The sequence below is a fragment of the Perissodus microlepis genome, chromosome 11 (assembly GCF_051167445.1).
Source record: "Perissodus microlepis isolate ML-2025 ecotype Zambia chromosome 11, ASM5116744v1, whole genome shotgun sequence".
Classification (NCBI taxonomy): Eukaryota; Metazoa; Chordata; class Actinopteri; order Cichliformes; family Cichlidae; genus Perissodus; species Perissodus microlepis.
The window spans coordinates 30892406-30915332 of NC_140471.1; the positions used below are offsets into that span (position 1 = coordinate 30892406).

The following is a 22927-nucleotide window of genomic DNA, read 5'->3' on the forward strand; positions in this document are numbered from 1 at the left end:
GAGAAAATGCTTGGGGTAGAGGCAACAGAAGAGAAATCCATGCTGAAAAAGCAAACAAAGCATGACACCCTTTGCCTGACAGAAGTTCGCCATCCCCTGCTCTCCTCACGAGGATGTGACATTTAAGAGGGTGGTGTCTTGTTATTGCAGGCCTAATTAACATTCCACGTTACGCCAGCTGGAGATGGACACCCTGCCAGTGCCGTCCCCCTTTTCACCCTCGTGTTTGTCCATGAAGTTCTTTGCTTTCTCTAAGTGTAACTGGCTCTCAGTGTTCCCTCATGCCCTGAGGTCTTTATTGTGTGACGATGCACACGGGCTCTGCCAATGTCGTCTCAAATGTTCCACTGTGGTCAGTCTATTTGCCATTGCCAGAGGTGTCAGGCAGTAGTAACCATGGTGACAGTGTAAGGTCTGAATTGTTGGAGGTGTCGGAGCCCTCGGGGGTGCTGCAGATCTAACTACAAGAATCTGTGGTGCCCAGTGAACTTTCTCTGTCAGGTCAGTTACCGTCTTATGACAAGATGTCGAAAGTGATTGATTTGATTTTTTTTATGAAGACGTATTTAAATTTAAATATATTTCTCAATATATCAAAGTGGCCGTGTCTGTGGAAGTTTCTCTTTGATAGTTTTGTTTCCACCATGAATGTTATGATTGCTAATGTGATTATTTTTGCATTTTTATGTCAACCTCAAAGCTGCCGTTTTTAGAATGGGTTTAGAGGAGAATTCCTGTCTGACCAAATCAATTACCGTCAGTTTAAAGCAGTAAACCGGTTGGTTAAATTTAAAGATCCCAAAGCAACAGTTAAATAAATGGGCGACTTTAGTCTAAGAACACCTGCACAACTTCCAAACTGCCATGAGGATGGTTTTGGCAAAGGATTTCTCTCTGAAATAAAGTAGGTTTAAAGCAGTGAGCTGTTTTTGAAGTCTAAAGTTGACAGAGGTGAACTAAACCAAGAATCTCAAGATCCTGTTCAGTCCTGTGCTAGTGATTTGTTAAATATAGAGAAGCTTAGTATGTAGAAATATGTGAGTATTCAAGGAAGTTTATATAAAAATGGTATTGACCTAAACTTGTATACACAGGACCCCCCCCCCCCCCCCCCCCACACACACACACACACACACACACACACGTCAAAGAGTTATTACCCCATGGCTTTACTTTTCAGACCCTGAATGCTATGACCATCATGTACATGCATTTCTAATTTCTATAGAGATTAGAAGGGAATTTGGGGATTTCCTTTTTATTATGTACTTCTCTCACACACAGTCGATATCACCACAGAGCTCATTTAAAATTTGAAGTAACTCTTCAAAAATGTTACCCAAAAAACACTGTTTTTTTGTTTTTATTTAGTTTGGTTTGATGTTGGTAATGATCAAAGCAACGATTTAACAAAAAAAGAAAAAACCCATCTCTATATTCACTCGCCATCCTTCAGTGCTTTCCAGAAAGAGCTGAAAACATTTAGTGTGTGAGAACAAGGAGCAATCTGACATGCAGGGCAGGGGGTACAGAACTGAAAGAAAACAGAAAATTGCAGACAACAAATAGTGGATAGTGACTTTGAAGTATATATATTTTTGTTTTGGTACAGGCGCTGTACTTAACTTATTATACTTGATGCTTAGATGTTATCCTTTTTGCACAAAACCTTAAAAACACTCTTCAATGGAGAAACAGAGTGACATAATATCGGACGTTGCTGCAAAGAAAGTAAATTAACGTTATAGAGTTTATGGACCTCTTGAAAAAATGCCAGAGCTCTTTTTTTTTTTCCTGCTGTTGGTCCTCATTTCAAAAAAGCTTAGATATGTAACAACAATTTGATATTAGAGCATTAATTCTTGAGTAAAATTAAAGAATTAGAGAACCAATTTTTTGAGAGATAATTTCAAATAAAAAGCTTGAAATATTGTTAGTCACACAATTGTCACACATGTCACACTGACAATATTGTGAAATAGTGTGAATGTGAGGTATCCAACATTACCATAAGTAGTGGTGTGTGCACCTTAACCAAATAATACAGCATGAAGCTGTGCACAAAATGTGTCCTAGAATTCTTCAAACTAGCCAAAAATACACCAAATAAATTGGCCTCCTCTTGGTTCTAGCACATGTGTATGTGCTTTATTGTGATTTATTCATCACCTCAGTGTTTGGCTACTTATCAGCAGTGCAGGCAAGTATTGAGCTTGTGGAGATGATAGAATTGTGGGACTTGCTGTGCCGGGCTGGAACAATAGACGATGAAAATAAGAGTGGCAGTGCAGAGTTGGGGGGGGGGGGCGTTGTCACTCGTGTGAAAGATGGATGCCACACAGAGCCAGGGCTGAAAGTGGGACAGCTCTCAGAAGGACAACCGGGAGACAAAGGGCTAAGATACCAAAAAGCCTCAGAATCGGCAGTCTGAGGAGATCTTTCAAGGACTGATTCCGCAGTCCTCTGTTTCATTCTTCAAGACATGCCAGTCTAATAAATAATAAGCATGCACGGTTTGGTTTTGAAGTTTATGGCCCCTTCTCTGCTGTCAGTTCAAATCAAACTCTAATTTAGATTGTATTCCTCTGCGCATTTGTGCCTCTAACTGTAGTGCTTTCTCCCACTGGTAGTAAATTCCAGTGACATTTCATCGTCTTTGATATCCTTGATTGTGTACTTCACCTCAACTAAAACACAGCCTCTGAGTCTGTGCTGGTCTCTGTAGACTGTCTCCACTGATCAATTCTTCAGCCCATCTGTCTGCCAGGCTTATTCACAGGGCTGCACCATAGGCAGACGAACTCTCACGGCAGGAGTCTTCATTAAACCAATCCTCCCTACCTCCTCCTCTCCCTCCCTCCTTTCCTTTTTCTATCTCTCCACAGGCCTGGGGAAAGTTAATAAGAAGATTCGATCAGCTGGCAAACCACCCCCCCACCACCCCCACCTTCCTCGACGCCATCCTCTTATCCCAGCCATTGTCTTTGTCCAGTGTTGCTGTGACTCACTGACATAGTTGGATGCTGGTGAGTCAATAATGGTCTAACCTCAGCTGTTTTTTGATGGGGTTAGATCACTTAATTTGAGAAATATTGCTAACTGTTCCAAGTATCAGATGTAACTACAACAGTATTAACGCAGCTTTATCAGTTGTAGCAAACGTTGTTCTGCCTTATGTTCATATCATAGCTTGATTAAAGCTGCTAAGTAAGTGAACTTATATTAGCTGTCGTTTCTTGTTTGTATACCGTTGGAAGCTAATGATACAAAGTAATCCCATCTTTTTGTGCGATCAGTTACTTGTAAATGAAAATCCTGTAAATCAGCGGTCCCCAACCCCCGGGCCTCGTACCGGTCCATGAGTCGTTTGGTACCGGGCCGCGAGAGTTGAGGCTCAGGTGTGAAATGTATGGTTTTCAGGGTTTTTATCGGTTTTCAGCGTTATTTTGTTATCGTTAACTCGGTTTTCCTGGGTCTTTTCACGTGTGTTATGAATAAATCTTCTTTTTTTCGGGACCGGTACTAGTTTTATTTTGTTGTATTTATCCGCGACACCTTAAAGGCCGGTCCGTGAAAATATTGTCGGGCATAAGGTTGGGGACCGCTGCTGTAAATAGCTTTACCTCACTTCACACCAGTGTAAATCACTGCTGTCTTGATCTTAGGGTTCAGGCTTACGTTACTGTGCATACACAGGAATAACACTGGTGTCTGTGTCTGGGCAGTATTTGTTATTTGTACCAAAGTTTTTATGTTGAAGTCGGGAATAGAAGAGCACGGAAATGGGGCAAAATATGTGAACAGCAATCTTAGTGTTATTTTCATCTAAGCTGTGTTGGAGAAGGCACATTTTTGCTGAGTGTTAGGAGGACTAGAGCGAGAGGAACTGTAAACAAAAAACTGCTAGTAATATATGGTCATCTTCAGCCTAACAAGACTTCCCTATTTGCTGAAACCATCAGAACCCTTGTTTTTTATATTTCTTTCTACCTGCTGCTATGCTGTGCTTTGTGCGAGGTGAGGGGGTGTCGGTTTGGCTCAGTTGTCCTGCCAGAAAAATGGATTTGCCATGATGGATGGCACCAGTGGCACTGTACAGGTCTCAGCCTGTTGCTGAATCACAGCTTTAAACTAATTTTGTGGGCACAGCAGAGCCGTTGTGCTTTGTGCCCGAGCTTGGGACCTGGCTCATCTAACAGCCCAGCTGAAGCTTGCATGCCAATTACACCCCCCCTCCAACCCCCACCATTGGCCAAGAAGAGCAGGCAAAGCAAGAAAATAAAGAAGTATCTGCTCACTTGCTGAGGCAAACACTTTGCTTTAGTGCCCTTGTAATTCAGTAGTGTAGGTAACAGCCATGCGCTGTAATATCCTGTGGGCGAGCACTGAGTTAATTTAATTATACTCGTCATGGTCACTTTCCTTCCCTGTAAAGATTGTTAACGTAAGTCTACTACTTTTATAGTCGCAATTTCTGCTTGATTCACCACATCTCGGACATGTTGACATCTTGTTGTGATTTATAAGTAGCGTGTGGGGCTCAGATTTGTCTTAAGCGTTGAAGCTCAGTGAGCACTGTTTATCCTGTGCATGCTTTGAAAAGTGATGCAAAACCCAAACTGAAGAAATGTCCAAAAGTTTTTATTGATGGAATTAATTTCGCTCAAGATACTTTCATGTCACGCCCTGTTTTTAATTTTCCATAGACTGCTGCACTTGCATGTGTTTAGCTAAGATTAGAGGTTTGCTATTGCATGCATTTCTGCATCACAGCAAAGAAGAATGTCTATTGCATAGTGTTTTGACCTTGAGCCCTTTCTTGTTCTAATTACTGGTTTTGCTGTGTTCTTTAGACTTCTGTGATTCGACTTAAGCATTTCTCCGTGACATAAGATTTTGATGCAACTAGGAAGATGGTGAAGTTGTAGTTGGATTCGCAACCTGCAGGTGTTATAGGAAAAATCAAGTGCTTTCACATTGTTGGATGTCATCTCAGTCTGATATTCAGTGCCTTTATTTTTTTTAAACTTAGGATTCAATTTACTCTTATGGCGTAACAACCATAAATAATGAGCATAAACTGATTTAAATCAAAGCGCTTTTAGTCATGGTGAGTAAATGTAAACGGCTTAAAGGTGTGTTTGTTATGTTTTGGGGTATAATTAATCATGATTGTGCTCTTGACTCCAATCTCTTTGTGGGTGCTTTGCATTATTGTGCTTTTAATTTACTGTGTGAGAATTTTGACTTGGGGCGCTTTCAGAGTGAGACGCGACAACAGCAGCAGCTGCCATTTATTCTGCACGGCTCTCACCAGATTACACAGTGGCCTGCTCTGCATCCAGCAGCAACATTTTTGACATGATCAAACTCGAGCAGCAGCAACAGAAGAAAACTGCTCATTCACGGTTCTCTACCCCCACAATGCCCTCTCTCTGTTCTCTGGTCAGAAATGTCATGCGGGTAAAATAGCATGGTGGCAACATGCTTCTGATACTTGGACCTTTTTTCACACCGACATTCTGACTTGTCACAATAGGTAAAGCAAGGCTGCATAATGGTGACTGCATCCATTCAGCAGCAGTCAGGCTTTTGAACATGCTGCTTGGCTGCCATCGCTTACTGGGATGCTGAGCACAGTCTACACAATATTTTTGTTTATGTATATGATGGCCAACATTTCAGATTAGATGATTAGAGCCATAAAAGCTTTGCTTCTTGTTTCTTTTTGTCAGTCAAGCTTGTTGGCTTTCATGTCATGCATGATGTCAGTGGAAAGGAGAGGATTTTTTGGGAGAAAAAAAATGTGACATGCAAGTCATTGTGCAGGGACATTATAATGTACCCCAGATATGAGAGATGTGAGAGAAAACAATCATCTGACATGCATGTTAACCATTTCCAACAAGACCCTATGTTGTGTGTGTGTTGGACCATAACTGGGCTGTTATTGTGCAGTCTGAACTTGGTAAGCATTAATTCCACCTGCGTTTCCTCCCCCTGTGGAAATTGTGATGTAAGAATTCTGCAAATCCACAGTTTGAAAGGATATAGGCATCATTACTTAATCATAATTGGATCATGAATGAACTCTTATTCTAATACACTGTTTTTCCAGTTCACGGTTTACCTGAAATATCTTTAAACATGAAAGCTTTCGACACGCTGGCATTTGTAACAGTTCAGGACAGTTAAATGCTAAAAGTAACATGGCGTCACCTCAAGACTAGACTGCAGGACTAGTCTTGAGGATGTTTGTACCTCAGTTTTAGTCAATAGTGGAAAAAGTTCTGGCAGTGAATCCAGCTTAAAAGAAATTAGTCTTAGTCACGCAAAGTATGCTGCAGTTGTGCGTCATAAGGATGCATTTTAGGGTGGCCTTACCCTATTAGAATTGGTAAAACATTCTATACTCTTAGGACAGCTTTTACTGATGGCCTGTCACGATGCAGGTAGTGCTAGGAGGTGATACAAACATTAAAGTGACAGTATTGTTCTCCTGCTATCTTTGTGCACCTACCAAAAACTCCCTGGCCATCTCATCTCTCCTCCTCTTTTAGAATCAGACACAGGGATTCATGGCAGCAGTGTGTGACCTGGGACCTGTTTGGGTCTGCAATGCATTAAGATGAATACAGCTATCCCACTGTCAGATGATAAATGGCGGGCTGCAGGGAAGGCTCTTCACTATGTAAAAGAGGTGCTTGCAGACATGGCACTTTCATCAATCAGAATGGGAACCGCTGTAATGTTGTTACACCACCGAAAAGATGTACAGTCTGTTTCCGTGCAGCACACAAATGAATCCTCTTTGTCTGTTTGGATAATGCTTTTCACCCTCTGCGTTGCAGGGGACGTGATTTGGGTGCAGTGATGAGATATTTAGGTGCATAAAGTCCTTGTTTTGAGCTTCATTTAAAATAATCCCACTGTGTAATCAGCTGTCCTTACACAGGTGTAACGTCGCCTTATCTGCGCTACAATTTTTCCGTTTCGCTCAGACGGCAGCATCAAGGTCTCAATTAAAGTGACACCTGGTATCTCACATTCACACTTCCTCGCGAAACCCCAGCTGAGCTCCCTGACAGTGAGCCTGGAGCTGCTTAGTCAACACTTCAGAAACCCTGGAGATGATTTTGGGAAAGGTGCAATGCCCCCAGTGGAGTGACGGTGTGTTGCCTCTAAGGCTACGTTCACACTTTTTTTTTTTTTTTTTTTTTTTCACCCTATGCAACCCATATCCGATCATGGTATGACAGTGTGAACGGCACAAATCCGATATTTTCAAATCCGATCTGGGTCACTTTCGTATGTGGTACTGAATCCGATACATATCCGATGTTTTAGAAAGCGACTGCTGTTTGAGCGGTCATTAAATCCGTCTTTTACGTCACTGACACAAGACAGACGCCAATTATCAGCGCCGGAGAAGCGCCCGAGAAGACATCGCGAACACTTCCTGGCCATCCAGCGTAGATGTCAGTGAAACTGTTGGGAAGACAACGTTGGAGAAACGTGAACATTTTATTTGTACTGTATAATCTGCAGATTCTGACAGAAATCTGCAACTATCCTTTGAAGCACCGCTCCTCTAAAACAGCAACAAGGATCATTATTAGGTTATTTACATTATTATGTAAATAACAAAATAACTTAAAGCAAAAATTGGGAAACGCAAAGTCCGAAGTCTTTATATTAAGGGCCATCAGTCAAACAATATTGTTTCCTCTGGGTCTAAACAGAGAGCGTTGTGTGTGACGTCTTCTTTTGCGCATGCGGGCCGCTTTGAGCGTTCACACTAGAGCGCGTTTGCTGTCGCATTTAATTTGTAGTGTGAACAAGCAGACGAAAAATTCGGATTTGATCAAAAAATCGGAACTGAGCATTAAGACCTGCAGTGTGAACGTAGCCTAAGGTAAGAGCAGCAGACGGGTTTATGTGGGACACGCAAGGGTGAATAGTGCAGTCACTGGTAAAGAAAGCAAAAGGCAAAGGAATTTTTGAGGGGTTATTTTTATCTTTTATTTCTTGTCTTTTTCTTTCTTGCTTTCTCTTGTGATAAAGGATCCAGTGTGAATTGGGATTTGGTTGTGGAAATATTCTGAATAGTTTTTAATGTCCCTGTGTTTAGGAGCTCATTTAAGTGCCTTGGCTCAATAAAATGTGTATGTTTTTCTTTAAATTGCTCCAATATCAGTACCCACACATATATCATTTTCACCATTTCTCAGTTCTACTCTCTCTGGTATTCTCCTGCCTCTTCTACAAGCAGCACTTTCTTATAGCTCAGAGGATCTAATCATTCTCCTGGCTTTTCTTTTTTGTACGCTGCTAATCTCCTCCCCGAACCTACTGTATCTCTACCTCCCTTTTCTCACGTCTCTTCCATCATGTTGCTACCCTCTCATTCTCTCTGCATGTAGCCGTTGAGTCGTAGCAGTTCTTGTGGCAGGAGGTGTGGTGTAACCCCGGCTGTTTTGGCAGATAAGCCTCAGCCTGCCCACCTGCTTCCCCGCTGCTTGTCAGCCAAATAGGACTTGCACTGTCACTGACATTCATTCGGCGGCAGGAGGTTGCCTCCTCGATGGATCCGCCACAGCCGCCTCACCGCCTCTAATTTTCATGCATGAGAAGGCTGAAGAGCATTCAACTCTCCTTGAAACAAACAGCAAAAGTCTCAAAAGAATTAAACCAGTGAGTGTTAAAATTGCTCCCCGTTTCAGTTTGAGATGAATTTTACGTTTATTTTCACTCAACCTTTATCTTACCTGTGGAGATCAGAGTATTGCTTTTTTATTCTGGCTATATAATCGCAACACAGTGTACAGAGAAAAAGCTGCATTGCCAAAAATCTAAATTCTAACAGATTTTGTTGATCAGTCTGTTATTTTTTTTTATGATATTTTTTTAAACAAGCCTTCCAAATTGACAGTTTCCCATTAGTCTGTATTTAGACTCCAAGTCTACAAACATGATCAACAAAAAGAGGAAATAAAGGAGGAAGTTCAGTGCTGGTATACCTGCTCTAAAAAACATTTGGGACTGGCTATTTTAAAAATATCTGTGAGGATGAAGTCTGTCATTTTAGATTTGGGGAGTTTTACTCCACTTTAGGGCTTGATCAAAATCAGGGAGCAACACATAAAAATCAAATAAAAAAAAAATCTCTGAAATAATTTTTTTTTTTTTTTTTTCCCCTTCAGGAGAGACTGGTTTGACTTGTTTCTCTTGTATGCTTTTATTCATACTGCCCTTCCTTAAGGGCATCGTCCTAATTGAAGATTTTAAAGCCAATATGTTATGCCTGTGAAACTGGATGACAGCAGCTTGGGCAAGACTGAGAACCATCAAGTATAATGTTGTGAATACAGACTGTGTAACCATATGCCTCTCAGGCACTCATGTGAACACGGGCCTTTAGTGCTGTAATTCCCTTTAATTGATTTGTTACTGCACTAATGGTGGTTATAATATTGAGTTGTCTTCTTTGATGATCCAATCATCGCTGCTGTCAGAGAGGCACTCCTCCTTCGCTCAGGCACCAAACGCACTTCCTGAACTATGTACGCAGCTATTGAAGCCAGTTGTACATTTGTGGATTTGCAGCACTGAGGCGGCAGAGCAGTGGGAGCTATATCTCTGTGTCTTGAGCCAAAGGAGTGATTGCCTGGTGAATAGTTGTATGGTAAAGGTCAATAAACAGTGGCTAGGTTATTGTGCGGCAGATTGAAAAGGAAATTATATTGCGGTGAAGACGGGGAGGTGTGTGTTTGCATGTACTGTTTTTATGTGTGAAATTGTGTGTAGAGGTGCAGCCCTGTGCTCTTTTCTTTCTGTCGTGAGTTTCTCTTGGCAGTGAGTCTTTCAGCTGACCTGTCAGTGTTATTCAGCCTACAGGGCTGTGAAATGACCCACCACAGGGCTCACCTGGGGCACTGCAACCTCTTTTAGCTTTTCCCTTCACACTGTTGCTCCCTAACTATGTTTTATTCCTTTTCCTCCCTGTGTTCTCACTGCTTTATATTCACTCGCCACACCTCATTCACTCTGTCTTTTCACTCTTTCACGCAGACAGAATTGCTGTATTTTCTCTCTATTCTCCAGAGACTTAATGTTTCCTGTTTGGATCCTGCTTGCAAGGCTTCAATAAGAATCGCTTAATGAAGTAAGAGGGGCGATGCAGACCCCTATTTTTTTTTTTTTTTTTTTTTTTTTTTAATAGACTACTGAAAATGTTCCAGGAATAGGAACAACCTATCTCAACAGCTCCTCTTGCTTTCTGTGGTTTTTGGCTGTGTCTGATACTCTTCTATTATGTACAAGACGAGAATGCCAAGTTTTTTCTTTTCCATTTTTGTTTTGTCTTCTCTTCTGCTGCAGTACATTTATCCCCTTATCCTCACAATACTCAAAACACACCCTGCTCTACCTGCAACTTTGAAGCTTCAGGTGTTTTATTGTGTGAGGTTGATTTGGGGAGCAAATCCATGTTGTTCTGGTCCAACATGCCGGAGCACTGTACTTTTGCTCTGATGGTGAAGAGATGGATGATTGAAAGAGATTAATCGTCATGGAGCAGACATCAGTCAAGCTGACAAATGGCAGCCGCAAACTTGGAAAGCCATTAGCGGACCAAGGCGGGAGTGAAGCCCAGCCAAGCCCTGCTGATTTCCATGAGTCTCCCTTCTAAAGCACAGGCCCGTGCCAGGCCGCAACACAGTGGTGGGTGTGAGCACCACCTCAGGTCCCTTCTGGCCTTTGCTGCTACCAACCAGTATGTTGACATAGGGTTGATTCTCAGCCATTAACGAACAAACGCTCCAAAGAAACATGAAGGAGTTAGTCCATCATTTCACTTACCTGTCATGACTCAGGCAAAGAAGTCGCGTGAGTTGAAAATAAGGGCGTTGACTGGCGTTATGTCCTACTGCTTAGGGTTTACAGTGTCAGCATTAATGTTGTGATTCAAACAGATTCAGATTCAGACAATTTGAACAAAATAAAATAAGAGGATGTTCCAAACTGATATTGAACATTTTTCTGCGCTCCCCTTTTGAACATTTTTTGCTGAATGTGCCAGTTTGGAATGGTTTCGATTTTGATTTTCACTGCACATATTATGCAAAACAACTTTTTTTGAGCCTCCCGTACAAAACCAGGTGAGAGGTTAGCTGTTCTGCTTTGACTGCACTCCACAGAGAAGAAAATGTGTGGTAGACATCAGCGAGTGCTGTGTTTTCTTTTTCCTTTTTGTTTTAGCAGCTGCTTTTGTAAAGGAAATATCTTTTTTGTTCAAACAGAAATAAAGAGTCACTTGGGAGGGAGGGCAGATGAGGGGTGGGGAATGGGGGGGAATTGGCTCGTATAAACACTGTGCCAGAACTGTTCTTCTGCAATTAATGTAAACTGACACTGAATCTACTAAAGAGTGTTCAGAGTCGTATTTTGCAAGTTGTTTTAAAAAATGCATTAGAGTGAAGCAAAAAAAGTGGATTAATGCAGCATTAAAAATAATTTACCCTATATTAGCAAAGCATTAGGGCCAGACATCTCTCTTAAGTTATTATAAGAAATGGCAATGTGGATGCAAAATAGACAAGAACAATGAAAGTCTCTGGCAGTGAAGTATCTGATGCTCTAGTTGAAGGGAATACCTTATCTTGCAGACAGTGTTCTGGAATGTATCAGTGTTGTGTTAAATGGTGTACAGGTGGGGAGAGAATGTCTCTCTGCAGGAAATGCCATGAAGCACTTACAGAGGTAGCATGAGAAATGTGGTCAAACTGTTGCTCAGACCAGCCATCCAGTTGTTGATGGGGGGAAGATGCACTTTAAACTGAAAAGAGCAAGAAGCCCCCTCACATGGATAAACATTTGGACTAAATTTATTTTGTAATTTATTCTGTGACTTCAAGCAACTTTGGAACACTGCAAAAGGGCATCGAGTAAGTAATTTTCAGTTTTTTATTCGTCTTGTCTAAAACACTTTGGCTACAGACAAGTCAGTCGTTAGTCTGACCTCAAGTCAAAGTCTCTTTAGAATGGGATTGATTACAAGTTGAAACACTGTAACCTCTCGATGGACAGACCTCAAAATAACTTGTAAGGACGTATAAACACTAACATAATAAATGATATTTGATTGTTTTTCATGCAGGCTGCTCATTTAAAATAATCTGTGTATGAAACTTGTGATTGATACTGGGTATACAGCATGTAATTATTACTTTTTTCTTTCCCAGAAGAAAGATGACAACTATGAAAGAGTTGAGCTGATATCTTTGTCTGTTGCTTGGAAATACTGGAACTGTGTCATGTTGCTCATGCAAACATGACCGTGTGATCGACACGACCGTCATGCCGATCACGCAAACGTTAACGTTCGTGTGATTGACATGACACAGTGCCACCATTTTTGATTCCTACAGCTTCTTTTCTGTTGAAACCAAATTTTTTTTATCTTTTTTTTTCTGCAGTGTCATGCTGATCATGCAAACGATTGCAGATTTGTGCAAAAAATGGTGGCATTGTGTCACGTTGATCACGCAAACATTAGTAGACCTACATCTACTAACCTGTTAGGTGATCAACGTGACACAGTGCCAACTTTTCAGATATAGATTTGCTATTGTTTGAGTGATCAATGTGACACTGACACTTGTAGAAAAGAAAAACAAACAGATAAGAACTGCGACAGAGATAAAGGTAAGGCGTGTTGGCATTCCAACAGAAAAGAAGCTCTAGTTGAGCTGCGGTAGGAGAAAGGTATATGCACGAAGTGGCCTCCAGCTGTGATCGATACTGCAGCCACGTTTCTTAGCCTGTGATTCTGCAGATAATATGATCATACAGAGTGCAAACATAAAATCTTGCTTCTAATTAACTTAATAAGACACATGTTTTTAGCGTGTGGCTCTCAAAGAGCTTTGTTGAAATCACTGAGATGGCACTATATGTCGTAAACGAATGTGACTGTATGCTTGCACAAAACAGAATTGGAATGATGATAAAACACTGGGAAGTGGGGACAGAACTAAAAAGGGAATTGGATGATATAGAAAACGGGAAAAGAAGGAAAAACAAATGGACTTTGGTCTGAAGGCTATAGGTCGGAGTCTGTGATGAAGCATCCCAGTTGAACGCTCATACTAAGACAATTTTGAGGAAGTGGACTTAAAAACTCACTTTCTTTTTGTCAGTAAATGGATTCAATGAGTCATTTAGGCCAAATACAGGACAATCAATGTGTATACTTGGTGCCTTCAACAATAAAACAAATCTTTAACTTCAGTTTTTACAAGCTTGTCACACTGAGATCGTGTGTGAACCTTACCTTTTACCTTTGTTACTCTGACATGCTCCCTTTTTGTAGGATTTTAGTTTTAGTCTTTAGTCTTATAAGCTGTTGCATTTGCTGTCTCTCCAGAAAACTGCAGACTAGTTACAATATTGTCAGTCTGTGGGTGCCTGTTGGAAGGATTTTGAAACAATATAAAATTTAATTTACTATCGGGATACCTTGTTTGCTTTAGAGCTCCAAACACCTGGAAACTGGCAAACGTGAGCTTAAGATTGTCGGAGGGGGGAAAAAAAACGGATGGCGTTGACAAGGCAACGGGAGCTCATTATCTCGTCGTCTATGCTGGTCCACGGTGCGCCATTGATGGGTGCCAGAGGAGAGTTTCGAGCAGACAGATGGGGTTGAACTCTGCATTTCACGCAAAAGACGAGTGAGCAGGGATAACAGCGTCCACAGAAATGACATGTCGGTGTTGTAATCCTGGATTACCTGTCTGCCTTGCTCTACTTCACTGTTCGTGTTGCACGTTCCACATTAGACAAGATGACAAACAGTGGCTAAGCCTCAGCTGCTGTGAGACTATTTGATATGTATTGTCAAGATACAACATGTATGCATTTAAATTCAGCTATCTAACACTCCATACCCACATGTTTTCTACTGACCATTTTTTGAAATGATGTCTGAAAAGGACAGGTAAGCCTGAAGCAGTTAAAGAAGAGGGGAAGGATGAGTTGCATCTGGACCCATTTGAAATTACTGCTTGTCTGATTTCTTTTTTCTTACTTTCTTTTCTGTTGGAAGTGAACATACAGTACTCAACTTGCAGCAGGTGGTTTGCGTCATATTTTCCAGGACTGAGCTATTTAAGTTCTAAAAGATTAAGTGTTGGACTATGGCTAAAGCTTGCGGCATAAATCCTGGTGCACAATACACCAGCGTCTTGAGCAAGAGACCTTCTGAACAATAAAAATTTGTTTTTGGTCAGGTAGACCAAAAAAAGCGACTGAAAGTCACAAATAGGGCGGTCACAAGGGCGACCGTGGCTTGGGAAGTGCATCTGTAACCGGAAGGTCGCCGGTTCGATCCCCGGGCTCTCTGTCCTGGTCGTTGTGTCCTTGGGCAAGACACTTTACCCTACCGCCTACTGGTGTTGGCCAGAGGGGCCGATGGCGCGATATGGCAGCCTCGCTTCTGTCAGTCTGCCCCAGGGCAGCTGTGGCTACAACCGTAGCTTGCCTCCACCAGTGTGTGAATGTTAGAGTGAATGAATAGTGGCATTGTAAAGCGCTTTGGGTGCCTTGAAAAGCGCTATATAAATCCAATCCATTATTATTATTATTAAATATGAAACCACATATAGTGAGCATGAATTATTTACTACAATTTAAGAGATTGTAAGTTAACAAAGACTGTCAAATAAAGGTAGTTTTATGTGGCGTGTTCAAGATATTTTTATTCCTTTTTTGGATATTTTCAGGCGTTCTTTTGAATTTTCACTGAGCTGAGAAATCGGTGCACACACCAACCAGGCTGACAGCTTTGGCTTCTGTTTTTGAGTTCTGGTGCATCTTCCATTCCAGCAATGGTTATGACAGCTGAAGCATCTAATTGGCATGGAGCTGTGGTCATAAAAGTTTTCCTTTATTCAGACTAAAAACACGAAGTGTTGTGTCTCGAGCCTATTTGTTTGCATAATTATGTAGCTATGATGCGTATTACAGGAATTAGTTTTGCGTAAGGTCTGTAGGGAAACACCTGAATTGAGACAGTTTTCCGACTAATTATGTTCATGCTCACAGAGTTTTACCTTTGTGGGTACAGATTGTGGAGGACTCTGGTCATGTCACAGCCACAGGAGCCTGCAAAGCAAAACCTCTAACGAGTAACCCATGCCTTTGTTCAATTCCCATCCACAGTATTTTATTTCTAGAGTGTAACAAGTTCTATTCTGAGAGTTTGAGAGCTGTTTACACTTCTGTCTCTCAGCAGCGAGGCTTTCTTTGCAGGATGTGTTCTGCTGCCAGTGTTTACCAAGGGATGCGCTTTGTTTGCAAGAAACGAGTGGGAGAAAGAGATTTAGTGTTTTTCCTGTTCTCGATTTGCATGATTTTGGTTGGAAGCACTGTGGCAGCCGGCAGAATCTTAGACACATTTAGTTGGCACAAATAATCACAGCTCTTAGTGCAGGCAGAGACTTGACATCTTGGATTCCTTCAATCCTTTCAATAAAGCTTTTTCATCATGTATATTATATCCAAACCCCTAAAATGATGAGTAGCTGTCCTTAGGGGTGAAAGAACAAAGATGCATGAAAACAATCGTGATTATTAAAAGCTCTAATTGAATGTAACAAGTACATTTTATGCAAATATTGACCTGTAATGAACTTGACATCTTGCTGCAGTCTTCTTTCAGTCGCTTCCTTTGCGGGTCATAACAGCGAATTATTTGCTGCCATCTTACCTTGTTCCTGGCATCCTGCTCTTTCACACAAGCCCTCTGCTATTACAGGTATGAAGTCTTGCTGAATGGCCCTATGCAGCTTAGTTGCTTATTTTTATTCCTTTTTTTTAAAAAATTGAAAACTACATATAAGAAGAACCTCTTTTTGTGTGTAATCCTGTTGAATTTATGCTTCTTTGAGTTTTAATAAATCACTGGAGCTGACAGTATAGTAGCAATGTCACAGCTGGTACTGAGTCAGGCAGTTTTATTACTGTAGGTTAAAGGCTTTAAAAAAAAGGGGAAAGGAAAACACACACATACAATCTGAGTTTTGTTTTGTTCCATTTTATATGTATTGTCTGAATTCTGGGGTTTTTTGGACTGATCTGTGTGACATTTGCACGATCCATAAGTGTTCGTATCAGACTTGGGCAGAAGAGCATCTCAAGGGACATTTGCCTGTTGTTACTTCACAGTTGTTTAAAGCAGTGGGCAGTAAATTTAAAAAAACAAAAGAATAAATCAAAAATGCTCAAAAAGGAAACATTGGTCTTTTGTTTTTTGTGAATAAAGGATTAGGACAGTGTAATTAGAAGGTTCAGAGTTCAGTAGGGTGGAGAAGCAAATCGATTGCATTTGAAAGTAAAAGAGTAGTCAACTATTGTCTTTTAGATGGGAAGAAAACTTTGAGAAAACGGAAAGGATCAATGTTTTCTCTCTGTCAACATATACGGCTATATGGTGACTCATCTCATGTTATTGCTATTTCTTTGTCAGCTCACATGACATTTACTTTTGAGATTTTTCCCATTTAGTTGTCAAAGTTAATGAAAGGATGGAGAGATAAAGCAAATATAACACATCAACAAAGCAGAGCACAAACGCATACTGTTGTGTGCACTGTACAGCCAATAACACGGAGTTTCACTAAGGCAAATCAGATATGAATAGACATTCATACTTCCGAACTGATGCCTCACTTGCTGTGGGAGGGAGACAATTGATGTAATTGTGAAGAGGAATGGTGACAAGATGTAAAAACAAAGGCACTCTGTCACAGACACACACACAGAGACAGTTTTGTGTATATTAAAGCTCAGAGAAATGTATTTGTGCCTGCAGAGGAAAGTATTTGTATTCTCGTTTGCATAAAAATGAGTTGAGGCATTTATAGTAGGGGCAACTGAAGAAAAAGCGCCTTTCAATATAATATGCTCTTTAATAAAGACACAGGTTGGCAGATTGGGAGTGTCAGTGCATGTGGCATACAGCCTCTTCAAATGATTTATGAGCACACCGCTAGGCTATTACATTATGGGCCCGAGTCCTATTCAGTGAGGGTGATAAGAGCAGCCCACCTCTGTTGAAACACTGCAGGTACAAGCGTTTTGTTTTAGTGGAATATCACTAGTTTTTGATAAAGGAATTAAGTATGGGGAGAATCTAATCATGTTGTCTGTGCTGCAGCTGTATCTCATCCATTAAGTTAGAGTTTGTGCTTTTGTCCTTCAGAGTTTGCAGAGCATGTTCGAGGGAAGATTGCTTGGAATTGTTTGCATCTTCATTGAATTTCAAATTGAAGATCTCTTTTTAGTGTGTAAACAATGTCATGCATCAGTTATACTTGCATGAAAAAAATGGCAAAAAGCACATTTTCTAACCTCTAGAGGACTGGTTTCATTTACTCTGGAGAAATTTCTTTAACTCATAAGAACAGTGAGGAAAACATGCAAGTCTGCAGTTTCTTGCCGCTCTGTGTGGCTTTGGATTTGGCCCCGCATTCGCAGAGGGAGAAAGGTGAGAGGGCAGCACGGCGAGGTCAGAGTTGACGCCGCAGTCGAAAGGCCAGTTGTCAACCTCCGGCGGAGAGAAAAACAACGGGGCATCAGCTAGAGTGGTTTGGAAAAAGGACGAGTCAGGGTCGCTTTCAATTAGCACAGCATGTTGTCATAGCAGTGAGCCACCGAGGCAGCGAGAAGGAGGTGAGAGGTAGCTTTGGGCTTATGGAAAGAAGAAAAAGGAAAGCAGCTACAAACCAAGATTGACAGAACTAAACATGGAAAGACATGCACTGAGGCAGTTGTTTTAAAGAATGGATAAGAAAGAGCTTCCTCTATGGCTTGTGGTGTTACAGGTTCCTAACCCAGAGGCCTGACGGTAACAGTCTGTAACCTTTGCTTGCTCAAACCCTGTGTGGCTTCAGTTTTTCCTTTTTCTTTTTTTGTCCCGCTCCAAACAAAGATGTAAGTGCATCCTGGCAGCGATGGCACAGTAAAGTTGGTAAGCCACCTTCAGAACTCTTGACATGTTATTTAAGTTCAAAAGACTAATCATGACAGTTTCTGCATTGTGCATGAATTTGTTGGTTGTATTGTCCTTTGGGATGATGTGTCAACAGATTTCAGTTATGGTAGTCTAACAAAGCTCCGTCTTTAGACATTTGTTGCTATAGCAGTGGAGTCAAGCATAAATGAACTTTGTCAGATACGAGGAACTGTCTCAGAACTGCCTCCCAGCAGGATGGAGGAGTGGAATAATTAATAGGTCTAATATTCCACTTCATCCTGACAGCTTCTCGAGAACTCATGTGTGACAAGAAAGCGTAAAGACCCATCTCGCTGTCAAACAGGCTGATAAAGATGAGTCTTTTTATGATTCATGACATGAGATAAGAAGCACAAAAAAGCAAGCCCTGTGTTGGCGAAGTGCATCACTGGCAGTCCAGCTCTGATGTCGATGACATTATGTCAGATTTGTGAGATGGATATGGACGACAGATTTCACTGTGGTGCAGGCTTTCCTTGTAATGTTGCAGTTGGGCCAAATGCATGTTTTCGACAGGCTTCTAGAGAATAAATCATTTTTTTTTTTCTTGTCATTTTTTTTTCTTTAAAATCAAAAGTGGCACAGTTATTGCACTGAACGTAGCAATGCATGCTGGGACTGTTCTCCCATGAGCTTTGTGAAAACCAGCAGAGCACGATATGGCTCTCCATGGTCTGTTGGTGTAGAGGCAAGCCGAAACAAATAATACAGCTCCCTATTTGGAAGGCATTATTCCCACAGAAGTGTGAGGCTATTTATGTTGAGTGTGGGCGTGTATAATGAGTGTGGCCATACCAATGTGCCAATTAGTCTCATACATACATGCATGCCTGCTTTGCCACTTGTTGGGAATTAAGATGTGATTTTGACAGAAATAACTGCAGCTGTGATGTCGATCGTGGGCTTGGATTATGTGAATTTTTTAAGCCTGATGCCTGCTTTAATGAAGGATGGTTTTCCAATATATTTTAATATTTGGATTAAAGTGCTTCAGAAAGACTGTGTGACTGTGTGAGACAGTCGGACGCTGTTAATTGAAAGCAAGGATAATTATTATTAAGAATAACATCTCCCACAGTCTGCCAGATAGGTCCTGATCAATTTTACAATAAATACGCCCTCAAACAAAAATGCATCACATTCATCTTGTGGAGGTTACACTGTGACACTGAATATCACGAAACTGAGTTTTACTTTGAGTCCAAAATGTGGGCAAAACCAATTTCAGTCCAAAGTGACTTAGGGCAGAAATTAGTGTTGTGAATTTAACTGAATGCTGTGCGGAAGAAAAGATGGCGGTAAATATATTTGCCTAATCATTTAGTGACTTTACCACTCACACTACACAATGTGTGTAACACAACTCAAGGCTTTGATGTGAGTTTTATTAGTTTTATCTCTAAAGGACAGTTGGGAGATTAAGTGTAACTTAATCTCTCCAAACCTCTGTGCCTGTTGGCAAATGGCAGTTTTCTGCAACACTAGCTTTACCCTCATTACATGAAAACTGCATAGAAGTTGGCCTTATCATGTTGTGTTTTCCAGATGGCAATAACTAACAAGACAACAAATGTGGGGAATAATAGGAAGGGAATGGCCTCGAATCAAAGCAACAAATAATACTGCTGTCGACCTCAGTTAGTACTACGAGCACTGCAGGTGAGTTGTTCCTTTGGCATGGACAGGTGCGTTTAAGAGAGAGGCCTGCAGAGAACTGAGCAATTTATTAGACATTTTTAAACCAATCGGTGGGTTGGCTCTTGATTGATCTCTTGTTTATTGCACAGACTCGGGGTATTCTTTCCTTAATTTAATACTGAACTGAGAGGAGAAGCCTGATTTGTAATCTGCAGAGCCACTTTTCCTCACACTGTATGTATATTTTTCAGCCATCCTGGCTCCAATACCATCACACTTGTCAGGACTCTGGTCTATTACTTTCTCCTCCTTTTCTAAAAGACAGCAATTAATCTAATTAGTAATCAATCAGCCTTTAGGCCTCCCGCCTCCTCTGTGCTAATGGAGGATATGACAGGCCTGGACCTTGCATTATTAATACCACCATTCCTGTACCCCTAGACCCCCCCCCCCCCGAATGCCCACTGCCAGGGGGCCATTGATCACTACCATAACCAAGCGAGGACTGCAGGGAAGTTTTCCAGCATAGTGGGATTGTAGACGGGAATGTGGTGTGTCGTCGTGTGGTGCGTTGCTGTGAAATCCGTTCAGTGGGATTTAGCATAATTTTGGTAACGGAAAGATTTTGCCAACTTTGCTCACAGGAGACTGACTAGATGCAAAACTTCTAAAAATGAAATATTTGCTTGCTGGTGCATTGAGTCTGTGGAGAAGCTCATGGTGCACATTTGAAGGAGAAGAGGGATTGTATGAGTGGTGTTAATGGGAATGTTGTGCTCTGAAAAGCTCATTTGGTAAATGGGGCTCACCTCAAAACTATTATGGCAGGATACGGAGGCCTCTCTGCGGGACTATTTCTAGAAAATGAGATTAGAAATTATAAAACGCTGCTAATGCCGGGGCACAGTGATCGCAGTGTGGCAATAAAACAATCACGGCAACATTATCCTTCATCTCCCATGCGCTATATGAGCACCCAGTCTAATAGACCCAGCAGCTGAAGTGATGGAGCCTGGTAGCAGCCCCACCAGCTGATCTCAGTCACTCTAATCAATACTGGAACCTACTCTGCCTAGACTGGGTGGGAAAACAGCTGCGCAGAACAACAAAACTTCACCCTGTGTCCTCTTTAACTGAATCTGCTGATCCTAATTTATCTAACCTCTGTGCCAGTGGCTGTTAATCATGCTGTCATCCAGACTACAGGTTGTTTTTGAGAACGACAAGTTGAGGCTTGTGTGACATGGATGTTTTTGAGAATATCCCTTTTGTTTGAGATGAAGCCCTACCCTTAAAATCATTAGTCAGTTTAAAGCTGAAATGACAACTTTATTATTATTATTAGTAGTAGTAGTAGTACTGTATAAATGGGGTAAATGTAGGCTTTGTGGTTGGACAAAACAAGTAATTTTAACATAATTTGTATTAGTTTCAGCTTTATTTGAAATAAAGTTGCACATTAAACAAAAAAATTAAGCAGGTGATGAGTGCCACTAGATAACAGTTTAATTCTCTTAGGTAGGCGTATTAAAGGTGTTTTGGATAACTAACACCTTATTTTAAACATATTTCTTTCATTCGTCACCCTTCTGCATGCACAGTATGTGTTGGGGGAAAATAATCATTATTATTGTTGCTTAATATTTTTGATGGAGATGATTTTTGACAAAAAAGACAGCTGCAGCCTGTCCGCAACATGACTGATGGGTGGGAGGCTGGAAAGGAGTGGTCAGAGGTTCTTTTTGGTCTTTTTAAAGCTGACATCATTCTTTACTTCAGCAGGCCACTTCCCGTGACTAAATCAGAGTGTGATTTGGCGTAGTGGCCATAACATTTAAACTAACCAGCCATGTGTTTAGAGTATAACACGGCCTCCTGCCTTTACACCACACAGGTTAAGTCACCACAAACCAGCGTGCCAAAGCTGTCACACCACTCTGCTTAATTTGCGGAAGGCTGGGGTTGTTAAGTATTTACAAGCCTTCAGTGGCTTTATGAATCTATGATGGGAGTGAGCGTTGGTGTTGAGCTCACAGCAGCTGCAGTCGGCTGCCTCATTCGGGAGGGATTGGGAAAGCAATGCAGCTCATCTGCTGCGCTGTGTGAGTGAGTCAGTAGACAGGCTTTATCCGTGGCTAAGGATTTGGGGACTCACTCTGCGGTCACAACCTCTTCCCCCCCTTTTTTTTTACTCGAGCGCCATGTGTATGTAGGTTTATATAGATTAAGAAGTCATTTTCTTAGGAGGTAAGCTCAGTTACGGGAATTCGTGCACTTTCCATTAGTCATCGCTGGTTATCTGAGATGACTTTTTGTGTGTGTGTGTGCGGAGAGCTGAATTTGGGATAATGGATTTACAAGGAAGTTCATCTGTCATGAATTCTCTTCAGCGCAATTGTGGTTTTGCTATGGGGAGGTTGGGTAAAGAATGACTGTGCAGTTGGAGAGATGAACTAACTACAGAGCAGCACTGGTTTAAACCCCCAGCTGTGTTGCATGAATGAGTCTCTTGAGAACAGAGAGGGGCTTCAGGCGAATGAAGAAAGTTTCAAAGTTCTGACAAGTCTAGATAGATGTGCAAAAGCTCCCAGCAAACATGACAAATAGTAAAGCTGCTAAATATCTGCTACAGAGTATGAAAAAAGCAAACTTATTTGCATGGTTAATGCTGGGGTAACAAGGTTATGCAGATCAGAAATAAAGTGCGGGTGTGTTAGGTTCAGCTCTATTTTTATACCATCGTTGCTCCGTTTTATTATTTTGCAGCTAATATTTGGAGGTGCATCAGTCCTGTTGTTCTACATAGTCTTACCTCCATATTGTATGTTACAAAACCAAGTTTTGGATGAAGTTCCCACACAGTTTACCATAAGCGTGGGCACGTTTAAAACCACAAGGTGCATTTGGTCCACATTTTGTGTATATATGCAGAGAGTGTGGGCAGAGGTTTGTGCATTCGTGCTGAATAGTCATGAATTTGTCTTTTTGTTTATACATATTTGATATTGTTTGTTTTATTACACAGTAAATGCACACTCGTACATCATAAAATTGAAAGAGGGAATGAAAATATGGGACAGGGAAAGAGCAATGTGGTCTATAAGCAACATGAAGCTGCTTGCCTATACCAGCACATCTGCTTCCATTTCTGCTTGCGTTGGTTGTGATGTTATGACAGCAGAGGGACTGAGGAGTTTACACTGAGAGGACATAGAG

At 41.3% G+C, this 22927-nt stretch overlaps 1 protein-coding gene across 4 annotated transcripts in view; it reads left to right on the plus strand.

The window, feature by feature from the left end:
- The window catches only part of sema6cb (semaphorin 6Cb), a 152592-nt gene that overhangs the window by 38950 nt on the left and 90715 nt on the right, over nt 1–22927 (plus strand). For 3 of the 4 annotated variants that reach the window (XM_084944076.1, XM_084944079.1, XM_084944080.1), the window contains exon 3: nt 2886–3026. The exons of the other annotated variant lie outside the window; for it this stretch is intronic. The gene's annotated coding sequence lies outside the window, so the exon portion shown is untranslated. The remainder of the gene's footprint in view (nt 1–2885; nt 3027–22927) is intronic. 4 annotated transcript variants of the gene reach the window in all.